This window comes from Bos grunniens, chromosome 11 (genome assembly GCF_055505025.1).
Source record: "Bos grunniens cultivar Pamir isolate PY7600 chromosome 11, Bosgru_T2T1.0, whole genome shotgun sequence".
NCBI classification, from domain to species: domain Eukaryota; kingdom Metazoa; phylum Chordata; class Mammalia; order Artiodactyla; family Bovidae; genus Bos; species Bos grunniens.
The window spans coordinates 77,449,657-77,467,547 of record NC_141175.1 but is presented as its reverse complement, the minus strand read 5'-3'; the positions used below and the strand labels follow the sequence as shown (position 1 = coordinate 77,467,547).

The following is a 17,891-nucleotide window of genomic DNA, read 5'->3' as shown; positions in this document are numbered from 1 at the left end:
CCATCTTAGCTCGCTGATTTCTACCATGTTCACTCTTGCCATCTCCTGTTTGACCACTTCCAATTTGCCTTGACTCATGGACCTAACGTTCCAGGTTCCTATGCAACATTGCTGTTTATAGCATTGAACCTTGGTTCCATTTCCAGTCACATCCACAACTGGGTGTTGTTTTTGCTTTGGCTCCATCCCTTCGTTCTTTCTGGAGTTATTTTTCCACTGATCTCCAGTAGCATACTGGGCACCTACTGACCTGGGGAGTTCATCTTTTTTTTTTTTTGAGTTGCGAGTTAAGTTTTATTTGGGGCAAAATGAGGACCACAGCCCGGGAGGCAGCATCTCAAATAGCTCTGAGAGACTGCTCCCTGGGCAGTTCATCTTTCAGTGTCCTATCTTTTTGCTTTTTCATGCTGTTCATGGGGTTCTCAAGGCAAGAATACTGAAATGGTTTGCCATTCCCTTCTCCAGTGGACTACATTTTGTCTGATCTCTCCACCATGACCCATCCATCTTGGGTGGTCCTATATGACATGGCTCATAGTTTCATTGAGTTAGACGAGACTGTGGTCCATGTGATTAGATTGATTAGTTTTCTATGATTGTGGTTTGAACCTATGTGATTGTGAACCTGTGTGCTGGGACTCAAACCCAGCCAAAACCCAGTTTGGGATTCAAATCCATGTGACTGGGACTCGAATCTAGCCAAAACCTTGCTTGGGACTCAAACCCATGTGGCTGGGGCTCAAACCCAGCCAAAACCCACAGTACCTGGTTTTAGGATCTAATGAAGCTCAGGTTCTTGATGTCTCATTATAGAAAGAATTCAGTGAGAAACAAAGTGATAGGTAAGAAGTGGATTTATTCAGATTCAGAGAGAAGCACACTCCACAGACAGAGTGTGGGCCATTGCAGAGGGCAAGTGTTGTGCCAAAATTTGGCATGGTTAGTTTTTATAGGTTGGGTAACTTCATATGCTAATGAGTGGGAGGATTATTCCAACTATTTTGGGGAAGGGGCAGAGATATCCAGGATCTGCATCACTGCCCACTCCTTGGTCCTTTAACAGTCCCTTGGAACTGTCATTAGTCATGTATGGGTGTGAGATTTGGACTCTAAAGAAAGCTGAGTGCTAAAGAATTGATACTTTTGAACTGTGGTGTTGGAGAAGACTCTTGAGAGTCCCTTGGACTGCAAGGAGATCCAACCAGTCCATCCTAAAGGAAATCAGTCCTAAATATTCTTTGGAAGGACTGATGTTGAAGCTGAAACTCTAATACTTTAGCCATCTGATGTGAAGAACTCAGTTATTTGAAAAGACCCTGATGATGGGAATGATTGAGGGCGGGAGGAGAAGGGAATGACAGAGGATGAGATGGTTGGATGGCATCACCCACTCAATGGACATGAGTTTGAGTAAACTCTGGGAGTTGGTGATGGACAGGGAAGCCTGGAGTGCTGTAGTCTATGGGGTTGCAAAGAGTCGGACATGACTAAGCAACTGAACTGAACTGAACTGGAACTGTCATGGCAACTCTGGGTGTGTCATTTCACTTACTGACTGAGGATCAAGTTCTGTCTTGTCTGCCATCTTGGTCCCATTTGATTCTAATGGGTTTATGTTGTGCCCTTGGGCTATGTCATTCTTTCAAAAACTGTGCCCTGCCCCTTTCCCTCCTGTTACAGTATGACTTCTGTCTTTGCCTAGTGAGTGAACTGAAGTCTCTTAGTCATGCCTGACTCTTTGCAACCCCATGGACAGTAGCCTGCACCAAGCTCCTCCATCCATGGGATTTTATAGGCAAGGGTACTGGAGTGGGTTGCCGTTTCTTTCTCCAGGGAATCTTCCCGACCCAGGGATCGAACCCAAGTCTCCTGAATTGTAGACAGATGCTTTACCGTCTGAGCCACCAGGGAAGTCTTTGCCTAGATCCAAAGACAAAGTAGGTCCAAATACTTGAAGAGCTCAGCTGCTGAGTGGCTGGATAAGAGTGAGGTCTTAACACAGTCTCTGAAAGCCTTTGGCTCCCTCTGCAGAGCCAGAGCAAGATGACTTCGCAGTCTTGAGGGACCCTGAGTGTGTGTCTTTTGCCAGCTCTGTACCTTCTCCCTGCTCCTGCCACCTCCCTGCTCAGCTCTGCTCAGTGGAGACTGGCTCCCAGCAGAGCATGTAACATCTTTCTGTCAAAGCTAGCCCTGGAAAGAAGGCCTGGTAAAGTCATTTGTGCTGAGATAATAATTAGTATCAACCTTTAAGAGTAATTGCCTTTTATCCCAGGAAAATCTCATTAAAAGGTGAAATTCCAGTATGAATTTTGAGGTTTTAGTTGTAGATGGGGAACTCACTGAAAGGCAGTAGAGCTCCCTCTGTAATGTTAAAACAACAGTCTGCAAAGGCTGCAGTTTATTGCAGTTCATCTAAAATATGAGATTGTAGGTGTATATAGGAACATGATTTAACATCATTTTAAGAAGAAGGAAAAAAGCTGTCACCATCGAAACTGGTTTATTCTAGCTTTTCCGAAAGCTAGAGATTTAATGTCAAACAGTAGAGCCAAAGAAGATAATCATCTTTTAGTCTTTCAGAAGATTTTAATCCCTTTTGGCTTTCCTCCAAGGATAGCTGAACAGGACATTAAGTGGCTGAAAAGCCCAAGTTTTCAATGTTTCATAACTGCAATCAGTCCTATGCATTAATTTTGAGGAAACACTAAATTATAAAAACTCTCATAGTAAGGCAAGCAGCTCATGGATTTTTCATTTTCTTTTCTTCTTTTTTTTCGTTTTTTTGGTGGGAGGAGCTAAGAGATTTTGTTTTAGTTAATGTTTTTTTTTTTTTTTTTCTTAAACGATGAAAGAGAAAATGCTTCACTGGCCCACAGCAAACATTCCCATAAAATTTTCTTTGGCCATGATTAAGCACAACACATGTAGAGCCAAGAGGGGTTTTATGGCTTCCCCTTATTTCCCCTGCAGAGAAAAAAAATGAGCGTAGGATCAAAATAAAGTTGGAATGTAAACCATATTTCTACCTCATTGGTTGGGCTTCTACTCTGCCTCTTAATAATATCTGCAATGGTTTGGTTTTATCAAAAAGGAAAAAGAAAAACTATCTTCTTTCCTCTTGGGCTTCTAGAAGAGACAGTATACATAGGGAATTCTGTGAGCTGAGCTGCTGTTGCTGCTTTGGTCAGGCACATTTACAAATTTCACTGATGTGGTCAGTGGCTCCCAGGCAGCCTCCTGGGAGCCACAGGGTTGAGACAGTACTTCTGAAGGCAGGAACAGTGTCCTGTCCAGCAGGCTCTTGATTATGAGTGCTGATCACTTCTGGAGCAAGGTAATCCTGGCTGGCTGTCAGCTTCAACTCCAGCCCTGGGAACCCAGACCCACCAACTCCTTGTAATACTATCATGGCAATCCACTCTGCTGACTGGGTCAATAACCTTCCCAGAGAAATCAGATGAAATAGGGGCAATATTTTTTTTCTACCAAGGGTAACTGATCCATGTGGATGGGATTCAGGGCAGTAAGCCAGTGCTTTCTCAGAACTCTCAGTTTTTAATTTTAAGCAGGACTGACTGCCCTCTTGCCCTCCCTGAACCTCATTTTCCTACTCTAGACAAGGGAGGACAACTGATTACGTTATAGAAGAAAGCTTTTGTTTTCATGTAGGCACACATGTTCCATATTTTGAATAAAAATGATACATTTAAATTTCATGGAGATTGGGGGAAAACATTGTAAGTGTAAAAATAATGTTGAGAAAATAAAAAATATCAATAGACTTCAGCTAGTAAGAATTTGATACTACTCTATGGTAAGAGATTATAAACAAAATCAAAAGTCAAATGATAATTTGGAAGATATTCATTTACATATAACAGGAAAGGATTAATATGCTTTACAAGAAAGGAATTTTTACATAGCAATAGGAAAAAATTCTCTAGTATCCCAATATAGAAGTGGGCAAACAAAGCAATCTTGTAAACCAGCTGAAAAACTAAAACTATCAGATATTCTAGTAATTAAGACACGGTTCTAATGGCTCAAGAATACACAAACCAATCAACCATTGGAACAGAATAGAGAAACAGAACCACATAAGCATGGTCACCTGATTTACAACAAAGGCAACAAATAATGTAAGGCAGAGGGTAAAAGACGGTCTTTCAATTAAATAGTGCTGGGTGAATTGACTATTTGTATGGAATAAAATGCATCTGAACCTCTACCTCACATGATACACATGAAACAGCTCCAAATGAATCCAGATCTAAACATGAAAGGGGAAAAGCAAAAAAAATACAGAAGAAAACATAGAAGAACATCTTCATGATCTTGGAATGGATAAAGATTATTTAAACAGTTACAAAAAGTATTAATCACTAAAGAAAACAATTGATAAACTGTACTAAAATTAAAACTTCCATTCACACAAAGATACCATTGAGAGAAAAAAAAGGAACCTAAAGAGTGGGAAAAGATATTTGCATGTATTTATCCAACTTACTAGGTAGGAAAAAAGAGCAAAAATTTGAATAGATACTTCATGAAAGTGTATATTAAATGGCTAAGAAACATATGAAAAGGCATCAGTATCAGTCATCAGGAAAAATCAAATTAAAACCACAATGAGATAGTGTCACATACCTACCAGAATGAAAGTGAAAGTGAAAGCCACTCAGTCATGTCCGACTCTTTGCAACCCCACGGAATTCTCCAGGCCAGAATACTGGAGAGGGTAGCCCTTCCCTTCTCCAGGGGATCTTCCCAACTCAGGGATCGAAACCAGGTCTCCTGCATTGCAGGTGGATTCTTTACCAGCCGAGCACAAGGGAAGCCCAAGAATACTGGAGTAGGTAGCCTATCCCTTCTCCAGCGGATCTTCCCAACCAAGGAGTTGAACCAGAGTCTCCTGCATTGCAGGCGGATTCTTTACCAACTGAGCTATCAGGGAAGCCCTACTAGAATGGCTACAATTAAAGACCAACAATACTAAATATTGATAAGGATGTGAAACAACTAACTCTCACACCTTGCTGATGGGATATAAAATGGTTATGACCATTTTGAAAGCAATTTTGGCATTATCTATTAAATATGTGCGTACTCAGCAATTCTACACCAAATTCTTTCTCCAAAAGACATGACATAGCAGCAGTATTCATAATACCAAATGGGAAAATGCCCAAATACTCATCAGTGGATAAATAAATTGTGGTACATTTACATAATGGAATTCTAACAGCAATAAGAAGAAAACAATCTGCAACCTTATGCAACAACATGAATGAATCTCATAAACATGTATTATGGAAAAGAAACTAGACACCAAGAGTATACACCTTGTTATTAATTTATAGAAAGTACAAAAACAGGTGAAAATAATTTTTTGTTGTGCTAATGAGAGTATAAATCACCCACTTTGAAAGATGTTTTGGCAAAATAGAAGAATAGAGCAAGAGTCAAAACTTTTCATGCACTTTGACTTCTTGAACTCTATCCTAAGGAAAGAACTGTAGAAGCCCATATCAATTTAGGGGCTTCCCTTGTGGTTCAGATGGTAAAGAATCTGCCTGCAATGTAAGACACCTGGGTTTGATCCCTGGGTTAGGAAGATCCCCTGAAGGAGGGCATGGCAACCCACTCCAGTATTCTTGCCTGGAGAATCCCACAGACACAGGAGCCTGGCTGGCTACAGTCCATGGGGTCACAAAGAGTTGGACACAACTGAGCAATTAAGCACATATGTCAATTTACATTAAAAGATATTAATGCTAGAGTTCTTGTACTAATAAAAAGTTGGAAACTGATAAATATTTCTAATAGAGAAGTAATTAAATAACTTTGGTATATATGCTTTGATGAACTATTATGCAGCCACTAAAGATCATGTTTTTAAACCATATTTAATAATATTCAATACTCATGATTTAATATAAGGTGGAAAGGAATACGTCAAGGCTGTATATTGTCACCCTGCTTATTTAACTTATATGTCGAGTGTATCATGCGAAATGCCAGGCTGGATGAAGCATAAGCTGAAATCAAGATTGCCCAGAGAAATGTCAACAACCTCAGATATGCAGATGACACCACCCTAATGGCAGAAAGCAAAGAGGAACTAAAGAGCCTCTTGATGAAGGTGAAAGACGGAGTGAAAAAGCTGGCTTAAAACTCAACATTCAAAAAACTAAGATCATGGCATCTGGCCTCATCACTTCATGGCAAATAGATGGGGAAAAAATGGAAATAGTGACAGATTTTATTTTCTTGGGCTCCAAAATCACTCCAGATAGTGACTGCAGCCATGAAAATTAAAAGACACTTGCTCTTTGGAAGAAAAGCTATGACAAATGTAGACAACATTTTAAAAAGCAGAGACATTACTTTGCTGACAAAGGTCCGTATAGTCAAAGCTATCGTTTTCCAGTAGTCATGTATGGATGTGAGAGTTGGACCATTAAGAAGGTTGAATGCCTTAGAATTGATGCTTTTGAACTGTGGTGTTGGAGAAGACTCTTGAGAGTCCCTTGGACTGCAGGGAGATCAAACCAGTCAGTCCTAAAGGAAATCAATCCTGAATATTCATTGGAAGGACTGATGCTGAAAGTAAAGCTCCAATACTTTGGCCACCTGATGCAAAGAGCCGACTCATTGAAAAAGACCCTATGCTGGGAAAGATTGAGGGCAGGAGGAAAAGGGGATGACAAAGGCTGAGATGGTTGGATGGCATCACTGACTCAATGGACATGAGACTGAGCATATTCCAGGAGTTAGTGAAGGACAGGAAAGTCTGGCATGCTGCAGTCAATGGGGTCGCAGAGTCGGACATGACTGACTGATAATGACCAAAAAAGTGTAGGATAAAATACCATACAATACAGTCCCAATATTATTGCATATGTATACGTGTGTGCTCAGTTGTGTCTGACTCTTTGTGACCTCATCAACTGTAGCCCTCCAGGCTCCTCTTTCCATGGAATTTTCCAGGTAAGGTTACTGGAGTGGGTTGTTATTTCCTATTTCAGGGGATCTTCCGGACCCAGGGATTGAATCTAAGTCTCCTGTGTCTCCTGCATTAGCAGGCAAATTCTTTATCACTAGTGCCACCTGTATACTCACGTACACACACATATATATACACACACATACATATGCAAAAGAAGGGGGAAAAATACCACAAGGTAAATAGAAGTCATTCCTATAAAGTGGAATTACAGGGCATTTATATTTTCTTCTTTAAAAAATTTTTCCATGTTAGTACTTATGACTATGGTTCTGCCATAGCCTTGAACCTTCTGCTAAACAGGACTCAACATCCCTTTTGTTCCCTAGGATTCCATTAAGACCAAGTGTTGATTTTTACTCAAGATTTTATAAGAAAGAGGACAGTTTTACGCTGTGCAGTTCATAGACCTTTATATAGTCCCTTTAAGTGTGCCTTGTGATGGCTAACTTTATACATCAACTTAACTGGGTCATGGGATGTCCAGATACCCAGTTAATATTATTTCTAGGTGTGTCTGTGAGGGTGTTTCCAGAAGAAATGAGCATTTGAATCCATAGCAGATTCCCTTCCCCAGTTACGCAATCTGTTGAGAGTCTGAATAGAACAAAAAAAGGGTGAAGGAAGTGAGACTTTGCCCTCTATGCCTAACTACTTGGACTCCCGGGTGGTGCTAGTGATAAAGACCATGGCTTGTCAGTGCAGGAGATGTAAGCGACTTAGCAGCAGCAGTAGCCTGACTACTTGACTACCTGAGTTGGATAGCAGTAGTGTCCTGCCCTAGGATTGAAACTTACTCCATTGGCTCTCTGGTTCAGGTCTTGGAATTGTGGGTGTGTGTGTTCTTAGTTGCTTCAGTTGTGTCTGACTCTTTGCAATCCCATGGACCGTGGCCCGCCAGGCTCCTCTGTCCACAGGATTCTCCAGGCAAGAATAATACTGGAGTCTGCTGCCATGCCCTTCTCCAGGATCTTCCTGACCCAGGAATTGAACCTGGCTCTCTTGCACCGCAGGCAGATTCTTTACCAACTGAGCCATCAGGGAAGCCCCCTTAGAAGTGTACTAAAATGTATACCATCTGTTTTCCCTGTTTTCAGGCCTTTTGACTTGTATTGGAACTACGTCACCAGCTTTCTGGGGTCTCCAAGCTTACGGATGGCAGATTGGACTTCTCAGCCTCCATGACTGTGTGAGGCAATTCCTCCTAAGTCTCTTTATATATCCTCTATCGGTTCTGATTTTCTGGAGAACCATGGCTAATCCATACCTCATCTCTTCCTTCTCTCAAGCCAGATAAGTTTTCCTTTTTGTTGTCCTTCCTTGGGCAGCACCTAGATAAGCTGGTACCTAAACAGCTTGGTTTCTGGCTTCAACAATTCCAGGTCTTCCCCATCTCAGGCCTCCAAATCTCTCTACCTTTCCGATGTAGCAAAAAATGCTTCTCCAAATATGCGTACATTCACCACCCACTCACCAAAACCTCTAATAAAAATTCTTGTTAATTTTCAATTTTTCTACAGTAGGTTCATATTACTTTCAGAGTAAAAAAATTCTGAATTCTCATAGCAACTCAACAGAGGGAAATTTTTCTCTGGGCAGCAACAATGTTAACGAAAATGTGTAATATGCAAGACCAAGTCTGGTTAGTTAAAATTAACCTTTCATCCAGAAATTCTTCAACCTAAAAACATCCACACATCAGGTACACATTTATCTGATCATTTTAATTATATGTGTAGCAGTTCCCTTGGAGAGGGCAGGGATTGAAGAATTATTTGTATTCGCATTAGCTTTATGTAACGTTGATCGATAACTAGATGAAACAGTTAATTCTGTACTCAGAAAATAGTGGCATGAACAAACATAACAATTAAGTGACTTGAAACTCATTTCTGCTTAGTTTTTTATGAGCAGCATAATTTTCTACCTAAATTTAGTCATTCTGAACTAAAGCAGGGTGGAGTTGTACCTCATTCATTTATCCATCCACTCAGGAAACTTATATACCCTTCTTCTGTGCCATGTACTATTCTAGGAGCTATATAGAAATAAAAATGGTTCATGAGGCCTTTCTTTTATGAAGCGTATGGGGAAAAGAGAGTCTAACATGGGGTGTGAATGTATATAATATCGTCATACATATTTCTGTATTTTCTAAATCTTGCTGTCGTGGGACTTACCATCCACTGTAGAATAGGTTTCAGCGCTTCAGGAGATGGATGGGAATCTGCTTTAAAAAAAATAATTGCTCAGTTATTTTTTCTCCAGCAAAAAAGAAAAGAAAAATTATGGTGAAAGCCTGGTGTTATGAAAAAAGACCTTCTAAATTACTTTACACATCAATGGCTAACCTGAAGAACTCAGACCATGCTATTTTTTACACAGTGCAAAGTATACTTCTATCCAAAAGTTGCTGCCCTAGGAGAAGAAGACCAGAAGACATCAGTGCCAGTATGTGGGGGGGTGGGGGGAGGAGGGGTGGTAGACGAGAGGGCCAGGAGCTGGGCGCTTCAGCAGACTAGGAAAGAATGGGGGATAGAATAAAGAGAGATCCAGAAGTGGGGAATATTAAGACCAAGAACACCTAGTTGTGGTGATGGGGTTCCAGTTACGGTCACCAGCACATCAACCACAATAGTCAGACAGGACTTGCTTTCCCTCCATTGTCTCTAGCTAAGGAAACTATCTGATTCAGTCACTCTACAACCAAGGCCAGTGAGAAGTCAGAGGACATGATAAGGGTCAAAATAATGCTAATGCCTCCACTGCCATGTGGTCATGTAAGTGATATTCCTCCTCTATAAGCCAGTTCACCATCTCAGAATGGAACAGAGTCAGAGAGGGAAAAATATGAAATAGTGGACATTTTATCCCTTAAAGACTAAACATTTACCAAAAGAACTCTGGCTAGGAGAGATTTGGCTTCGAGGAACGTCCCTCTTCCGGATCTGATCCTGGAAAAGTGACCTTAGCTTTGTCCATTGTGCTCCAAATGTCCTCTCTATCACCTTCACCGGGATATGCCCTTTACTCTCAAATTTCCTTTTTCCATCTGACCTCCATTCTTAAGCAAAATTATCATTTTATTTTTGCCCTGATGTCAATCAACAGTCAAAAGGAAAAGTAGCCAACAAGTTAATCCAAAATTTTATGAATTCTACTAACAACACACACACACACACACACACACACACACACCTGAAAGCTGGATCCTAGTCAAAACTTGATTGAAGACTTCAGGCTCTACTACAAAGCCACAGTTATCAAGACAATATGGTACTGGCACAAAGACAGAAATATAGATCAATGGAACAAAATAGACAGCCCAGAGATAAATCCACGCACATATGGACACCTTATCTTTGACAAAGGAGGCAAGAATATACAATGGATTAAAGACAATCTCTTTAACAAGTGGTGCAGGGAAATCTGGTCAACCACTTGTAAAAGAATGAAACTAGAACACTTTCTAACACCATACACAAAAATAAACTCAAAATGGATTAAAGATCTCAACATAAGACCAGAAACTATAAAACTCCTAGAGGAGAACATAGGCAAAACACTCTCCGACATACATCACAGCAGGATCCTCTATGACCCACCTCCCAGAATATTGGAAGTAAAAGCAAAAATAAACAAATGGGACCTAATTAACCTTAAAAGCTTCTGCACATCAAAGGAAACTATTAGCAAGGTGAAAAGACAGCCTTCAGAATGGGAGAAAATAATAGCAAATGAAGCAACCGACAAACAACTAATCTCAAAAATATACAAGCAACTCCTACAGCTCAACTCCAGAAAAATAAATGACCCAGTCAAAAAATGGGCCAAAGAACTAAATAGACATTTCTCCAAAGAAGACATACAGATGGCTAACAAACACATGAAAAGATGCTCAACATCACTCATTATCAGAGAAATGCAAATCAAAACCACTATGAGGTACCATTTCACACCAGTCAGAATGGCTGCGATCCAAAAGTCTACAAATAATAAATGCTGGAGAGGGTGTGGAGAAAAAGGAACCCTCTTACACTGTTGGTGGGAATGCAAACTAGTACAGCCACTATGGAGAACAGTGTGGAGATTCCTTAAAAAACTGGAAATAGAACTGCCTTATGATCCAGCAATCCCACTGCTGGGCATACACACTGAGGAAACCAGAAGGGAAAGAGACACGTGTACCCCAATGTTCATCGAAGCACTGTTTATAATAGCCAGGACATGGAAGCAACCTAGATGTCCATCAGCAGATGAATGGATAAGAAAGCAGTGGTACATATACACAATGGAGTATTACTCAGCCATTAAAAAGAATACATTTGAATCAGTTCTAATGAGGTGGATGAAACTGGAGCCTATTATACAGAGTGAAGTAAGCCAGAAGGAAAAACACCAATACAGTATACTAACGCATATATATGGAATTTAGAAAGATGGTAACAATAACCCTGTGTACGAGACAGCAAAAGAGACACAGATGTATAGAACAGTCTTATAGACTATGTGGGAGAGGGAGAGGGTGGGAAGATTTGGGAGAATGGCATTGAAACATGTAAAATATCATGTATGAAACGAGATGCCAGTCCAGGTTCAATGCACGATACTGGATGCTTGGGGCTAGAGCACTGGGATGACCCAGATGGTATGGGGAGGGAGGAGGGAGGAGGGAGGAGGGTTCAGGATGGGGAACACATGTATATCTGTGGCAGATTCATTTTGATATTTGGCAAAACTAATACAATTATGTAAAGTTTAAAAAAAAAAAACTTGATTGAAGCAAAACTAAAAATCATGTGGAAAGAAGAAGTAACATAAAATTTTTAAAAAATCCTATGATGGAAGTGTTCTAAATATGGATTGTGGTGTTGGTTACACAACTGTATCAATTAACTAAAACTCATCTAATTTTGTGTTCTCTAATATGATAGCCACTAGGCACATATGGCTATTTAAATTTAAATTGATTAAAGTTGTATTATTCAGAGGAATAGAATTGAGTGTCCAGAAATAAACCTATAAGTCTGTGGTTAATTAAATGGTGCCAAGACCATTCAACAAGGAAAGATTTTTGTCAACAAATTGTTCTCAGATGACTGGATGGACACATGCAAAACAGTGAAGCTAGATCCTTTCTTTATATCATATACAAATATTAACTCAAAATAAACCAAAAACCTAAGTGTAAGCACTAAAATTATAAAACACTTAGAAAAAAACTTATGAATAAATCTTCATGATCTTTGATTTAGCAATAGAATTTGAGATCTGACATCAAAAGCACAAATAACAAGGGAGTTTCCTGTCAGTCCAGTGGTTAGGACTCTGGACTTTCACTGCCAAGGGGCTGGGTTGGATCCCTGGTTGGGGAAATAAGATCTCACAAGCCACATGGCACAGCCAAAAAATAGATAAATTTGGCATAAAAATAAAAAATGTTTGTGAATCAAAGGACTCCATCAAAAGTAAAAAAACAAAAAAAACCAACAAAATGGGAGAAAATATTTGCCAATCATATATTTGATAAGGAATATCCAGAACTTGTAAAGAATTCTTGCAATTCAATAACAAAAAGACAAACAATTCCAAAATGGGCAAAGAACCAAATAGGTATTTCTTCAAAGATGACATACAAATGGCCAATAAGCACATGAGAGATGCTCAACATCATTAGTTATCAGAGAAATGCAAATCAGGACCGCAGTAAGATGCTACTGCATACTCCTAGGATGGCTATAATTTAAAGAAAAGAAAAGGAAAAGTGTTGATGAGGATGTAGGGAAATTGGAAACTTTGCAGTATACATTGCTCATGGGAATGTAAAGTAGTAGAGTTGCAATGAAAAACATGTTGGCAGTTTCTTAAAAAGTTAAATATAAAATTAGCACCAAGACAGCGTATTAGAAAGCAGAGACATCACTTTGCCAACAAAGGTCCATACAGTCAAAGCTATGGGTTTTCCAGTAGTCATGTACGGATGTGAGTTGGACCATCAAGAAGGCTCAGTGCTGAAGAATCGATGCTTTCAATTAGCGATTAGCGGTGCTGTAGGAGACTCTTGAGAGTGCCTTGGACCACATGGAGATCAAACCAGTCAATCCTAAAGGAAGTCAACCCTGAATATTCATTGGAAGGAGTGATGCTCAAATACTTTGGCCACTTGATGTGAAGAGCCGACTCCCTGGAAAAGATCCTGATTCTGGGGAAAATTGAGGGCAAGAGGAGAAGGGGATGACAGAGAATGAGATGATTGGATGGCATCACTGACATCACATATGACTCATATCACTGGATATGAGTTTGAGCAAATTCAGGGAGATAGTGAAGGACAGGGAAGCCCGGTGTTCTGCAGTTCATGGGTCACAAAGAGTCAGGGACTGAACAACAACAGCAACAGAATTACCAGGTCCGAGCAATTCCACTTCTAGATATATATCCAAAAGAACTGAAGATAGATATTCAAACAAAAGTTGGTATGAATTTTCACACCAGCACTATTTATCTTTAATGCCTTTAACCAAAAGGCAAGAACAATCCAAATGTCCATCAACCGATGAACAAATAAAAAAAACTGTGGTATATCTATAAAAGAGCTTCCCTGGTGGCTCAGACGATAAAGAATCTGCCTGCAATGCAATGAGACCTGAGTTTGATCCTTGGGTCAGGAAGATCCCCTGGAGAAGGGAATGGCAACCAGTCTAGTATTCTTGCCTGGAGAATTCCATGGATGGAGGATCCTGATGGGCTACCATCTATGGATTTGCAAAAAAGAATGGCATACTTGCACAAGCTACTTACTACATGGATGAACCATGAAAACGTTATGCTAAGTTAAAGAAATCAGATAACAAAGATCTACGTATTACAGCATTCCATTTATATGAGATATCCAGAATAGGCAAAGCCAAAGAAACAGAAAGCAGATTACAGATTGCCAAGGTATGGGGGAAGGGGATATGGGAAGTTACTGCTCGACGGGTGTGGAGTTTCCTTTTTGGGTGATGAAATGTTTTGAAATTTGATACAGATGGTTGTGTAACACTGTGAAGATAACAAATACCAGTGAATTATACACTTTAAAATGGTAAAATGGCAAAATTTACATAACATAAATTTTACCTCAATAAAAATATTAGAAAATTTAAAAATATATTTTATATTTTCTAGATCACACTAGCCATATTTGGGGTAGTTAGTGCCACTGATTGGATTTTGCATATTGTAGGATATTTCTACCATGTACAAATTCTATTGGAAGTACTGATACAAATGTACACTTATAATGGGTAAGTTTATTGTATATAAATTGTCCTTTGGTAAAGAGTCAGGACAGTTTAAAAAAGAAATATTCCAAAGGCAAATATATATTTTTAACCATTTAAAAATTTTGAAGTATAGTGAATTTGCAATGTTATATTAGTTTCAGGTGTACACCAAAATGATTCAATTATATATGTGATTGAATATATATATATATATTCTTTTTCAGATTCCTTTCCATTAAATCTTATTATAAGACATTGAATGTAGTTCCCTGTGCTCTACAGTAGATCCTTGTTGCTAATCTGTATTATATATACTAGTGTGTATATGTTAATACTAAAGTCCTAATTTATATATATTACATAATATAGTATATAGATAAACACATATATATATGTATGCATATACACAGGCTTCCCTAGTGGCTCAGCGGTAAAGAATCTGCCTGCAATGCAGGAGACATGGGTTTGATTCCTGGGTCGGGAAGATCTCCTGAGGAAGGCATGGCAACCCACTCCAGTACTCTTGCCTAGAGAATCCCATGGACAGAAGAGCCTGCCGAGCTGCAGTCCATAGTGTCACACAGAGTCGGGCATGACTGAAGTGAATAAGCAGCAGCAGTGGTGTACATACACATATGACATCTTTCTTCATTCATCTGTTGATGGATACTTAGGCTGCTTCCGTGTCTTGGCTATTGTAAATAGTGCTGCTATGAACGTTGGGGTGCATATGTCTTTTCAAATTAGACTGTTCTCCAGATAGAGGGCTAGTAGTGAGATTGTAGATGCTGTGCTTATCCGCTCAATCATGTCCAACTCTTTGTGACCCCATGGAATGTAGCCCGCAAGGCTCCTCTGTCCATGGGGATGCTCCAGGCAAGAATACTGGAGTGCATTGCCATGCCCTCCTCTGGGGGACTGTAGGATCATATGATAACTCTATTTTCAGTTTTTTAAGGAACCTCCATACCGTTCCCCATAGTGGCTGCACCAATTTAAATTCCCACCAACTATGTAATTGAACTCCTTTTCTCCACACCCTCTCCAGCATTTATTATTTATAGACTTTATAATAATGGCCATTCTGACTGGTGTGAGTCATATCTCATTGTAGTTTTGATTCACATTTCTCTAATAAGTAGATATGTTGAGTATCTTTTCATGTGCCTGCTGGCCATTGGTATGTCTACTTTGGAGATCCAATGGAAAATATTGATCTTTTCAAAGAACCAGGTTTTGGTTTCACTGATTTTGTCTATTATTTTCCTGTCTTCAATTTCATTGATATCTGCCCTAATGTAGTCTGCTACCTTTAGGTTTATATTATTTTTCTTTCTCTGTCCTAAATTGGAGGCTTAGTCTATTATCTTTAAATCTTTCTCCATTTCTAAAATATGAATTCAGTGCTATAAATTTCTCTCTTACCATTGCTCTCAGAGAAAGGAATGGCAATCCACTCCAGTGTTCTTGCCTGGAGAATTCCATGGACAGAGAAGCCTGATGGGTTACCGTTTGTGGGGTCACAAAGTTTGCTCGGACACGACTGAGCAACTAACACACATACACACACCATTACTTTCACTGCATCCCATGGATTTTGTTAAGTTATATTTTCATTTAGTTCAAAATATTTAAGGATTTTTAGAGATATTCTTTGATGTGTTATTTAGAAGTATGTGGTTTAATTTCCAAATATTTTGAGATTTTCATTTATTTTTCTGTTATTGATTTTTGGCTTAATTCCATTGTGGTGTGAGAGAATACTTTGTGGGATTTCTATTCTTTTAAATTTGTTAATGTGTGTTTTATGGCACTGAATGTGGGCTATCTTAGTGAATATCCCATGTAAGCTTGAGGAGAATGTGTGTATTCTGCTGTTTTTGGATAAATAAATCTATAACTGTCAGTTAACTCCAGTTGATTAATAATGCTGTTTAGTTCAACTGTATTCTTACTGATTTTCTGTCTGTTGGATTTGTCAGTTACTAATAGAGAGTGTTCATATCTTTAACTATAATAATGGCTTCCTCTACTTCTCCTTGCATTCTGTCAGTTTTTGCTTCACATATCTTGATGCTCTATTGTTAAGCAGATACACATTCAGAATTGTTGTTTCCTTGGAGACTTGACTCCTTTATCATTAATAATTCTCCTTGCTATTGATATTTATAAAATAATATTAGTGTTAATATTAGTGACAACACCATGTTAATTTTCCTCTTTCTGAAGTCAGCTTTGTCTGAAATTAATACAGCTACTCCAGTATTCTTTAGGTTAGTGTTACCATGGTATTTATGTCTCTAAAAGTCAAAGTGTAAGTCAATCAGTCGTGTCCGACTCTTTGCGACCCCATGGATTATTTAGTCCATGGAATTCTCCAGGCCAGAATACTGGAGTGGGTAGCTGTTCCCTTCTCCAGGGGATATTCCAACCCAGGGATCAAACCCAGGTCTCCTCCATTGCAGGCGGATTCTTTACCAGCTGAGCCACAAGGGAAGCCCATGTATGTCTCTACCTCTTTACTTTCAATCTGTATGTGTCTTTACATTTAAAGTAGGCTCCTTAAAAGCAACATGGTTTTTATACACTTCCTCAATTTCTATTTTTTAATTGGTGTATTTAGACCTTTCACATTTGAAATGATTATTGATATAATTTATTCATATCTATCATATTTGCAACTGTTTTCTAGTCATTGCATTGTTCCTTGTTTCTTATCTTCCCCTCTTTTTCTGCCTTATCTGTTTTTTTTTTTCCTGGTTAAACAATAATTTTATTGCTGGAGTACATAGACAAATTTGTGCAACCAGAGCAGGGGCTGTGGATGACTAGGATTTCCAAATTGCTTGGGGGCGGGGTGAGGGAAGGACTGTTTTGGTCTTACAATGTTGCGTGAACCTGTGAATGCAGTTCTCGATCAGAATCAACAGGAATTTAGCATCTTTATCCTTTCTATTCTTCTGACGATACTCTCAAACAGCAACAATTTCTTAATTCAATGCTAGAGATCCTCAGGAAGATCAGGAGGAAATCCTTTGAACTTTAGAATTCTCAAGATTTTATTGCCTGCCACAGGCAATGTGAGCATCTCAGGATCACTCTGAGGCAGGCCTTTCTTGGCCAGGTTGTAGATCTGCTTCTTCACGTCTTCAGATGTCAATTTTAGCCAGGGGGAGTGACTGCAGTGGTAAGGCAGAGTCAACTGGGACAGACCCTTCCAGGGGCCTGCGTGAGACACACAAGGGTGGCAGTCTTCTCTTATTCACACAAGAGAACAAGGGTGGGAGCGCAGGAAGCCACCCTGCACACAGGAAGTGAAGTGACCTCACACTGCCCTGCTTCCTCCCATCCTGCCTTCTCTGTTTTTAATTGAGCATTTTATATTATTCCATTTTTTCTTGGCCCATTGATTATACTTCTTTACAACTAATGTAAGTCTATTTATACTGCTTCATAGGTAGGACATGTGCCTTATAACAGAGGATTCCCAATTTCCCCTCTTGTCCCTTGTAACATTGCTGTCATTCATTTCACTTATTCATAAGCTATAATCAACCAATACATTATTGCTACTGTTATTTTTGGACAGGCAGTTATCTATTAGACCAATTAAGAAT

General features: G+C 39.3%; 1 pseudogene across 1 annotated transcript; it reads right to left on the bottom strand.

The window, feature by feature from the left end:
* Positions 1 to 16,988: 16,988 nt before the first annotated feature.
* Positions 16,989 to 17,536, bottom strand: LOC147363343 (small ribosomal subunit protein uS15 pseudogene; annotated as a pseudogene). The gene has a single exon (XR_015137470.1). The product of XR_015137470.1 is annotated as a small ribosomal subunit protein uS15 pseudogene (transcript).
* Between the last annotated feature and the right edge of the window lie 355 nt (positions 17,537 to 17,891).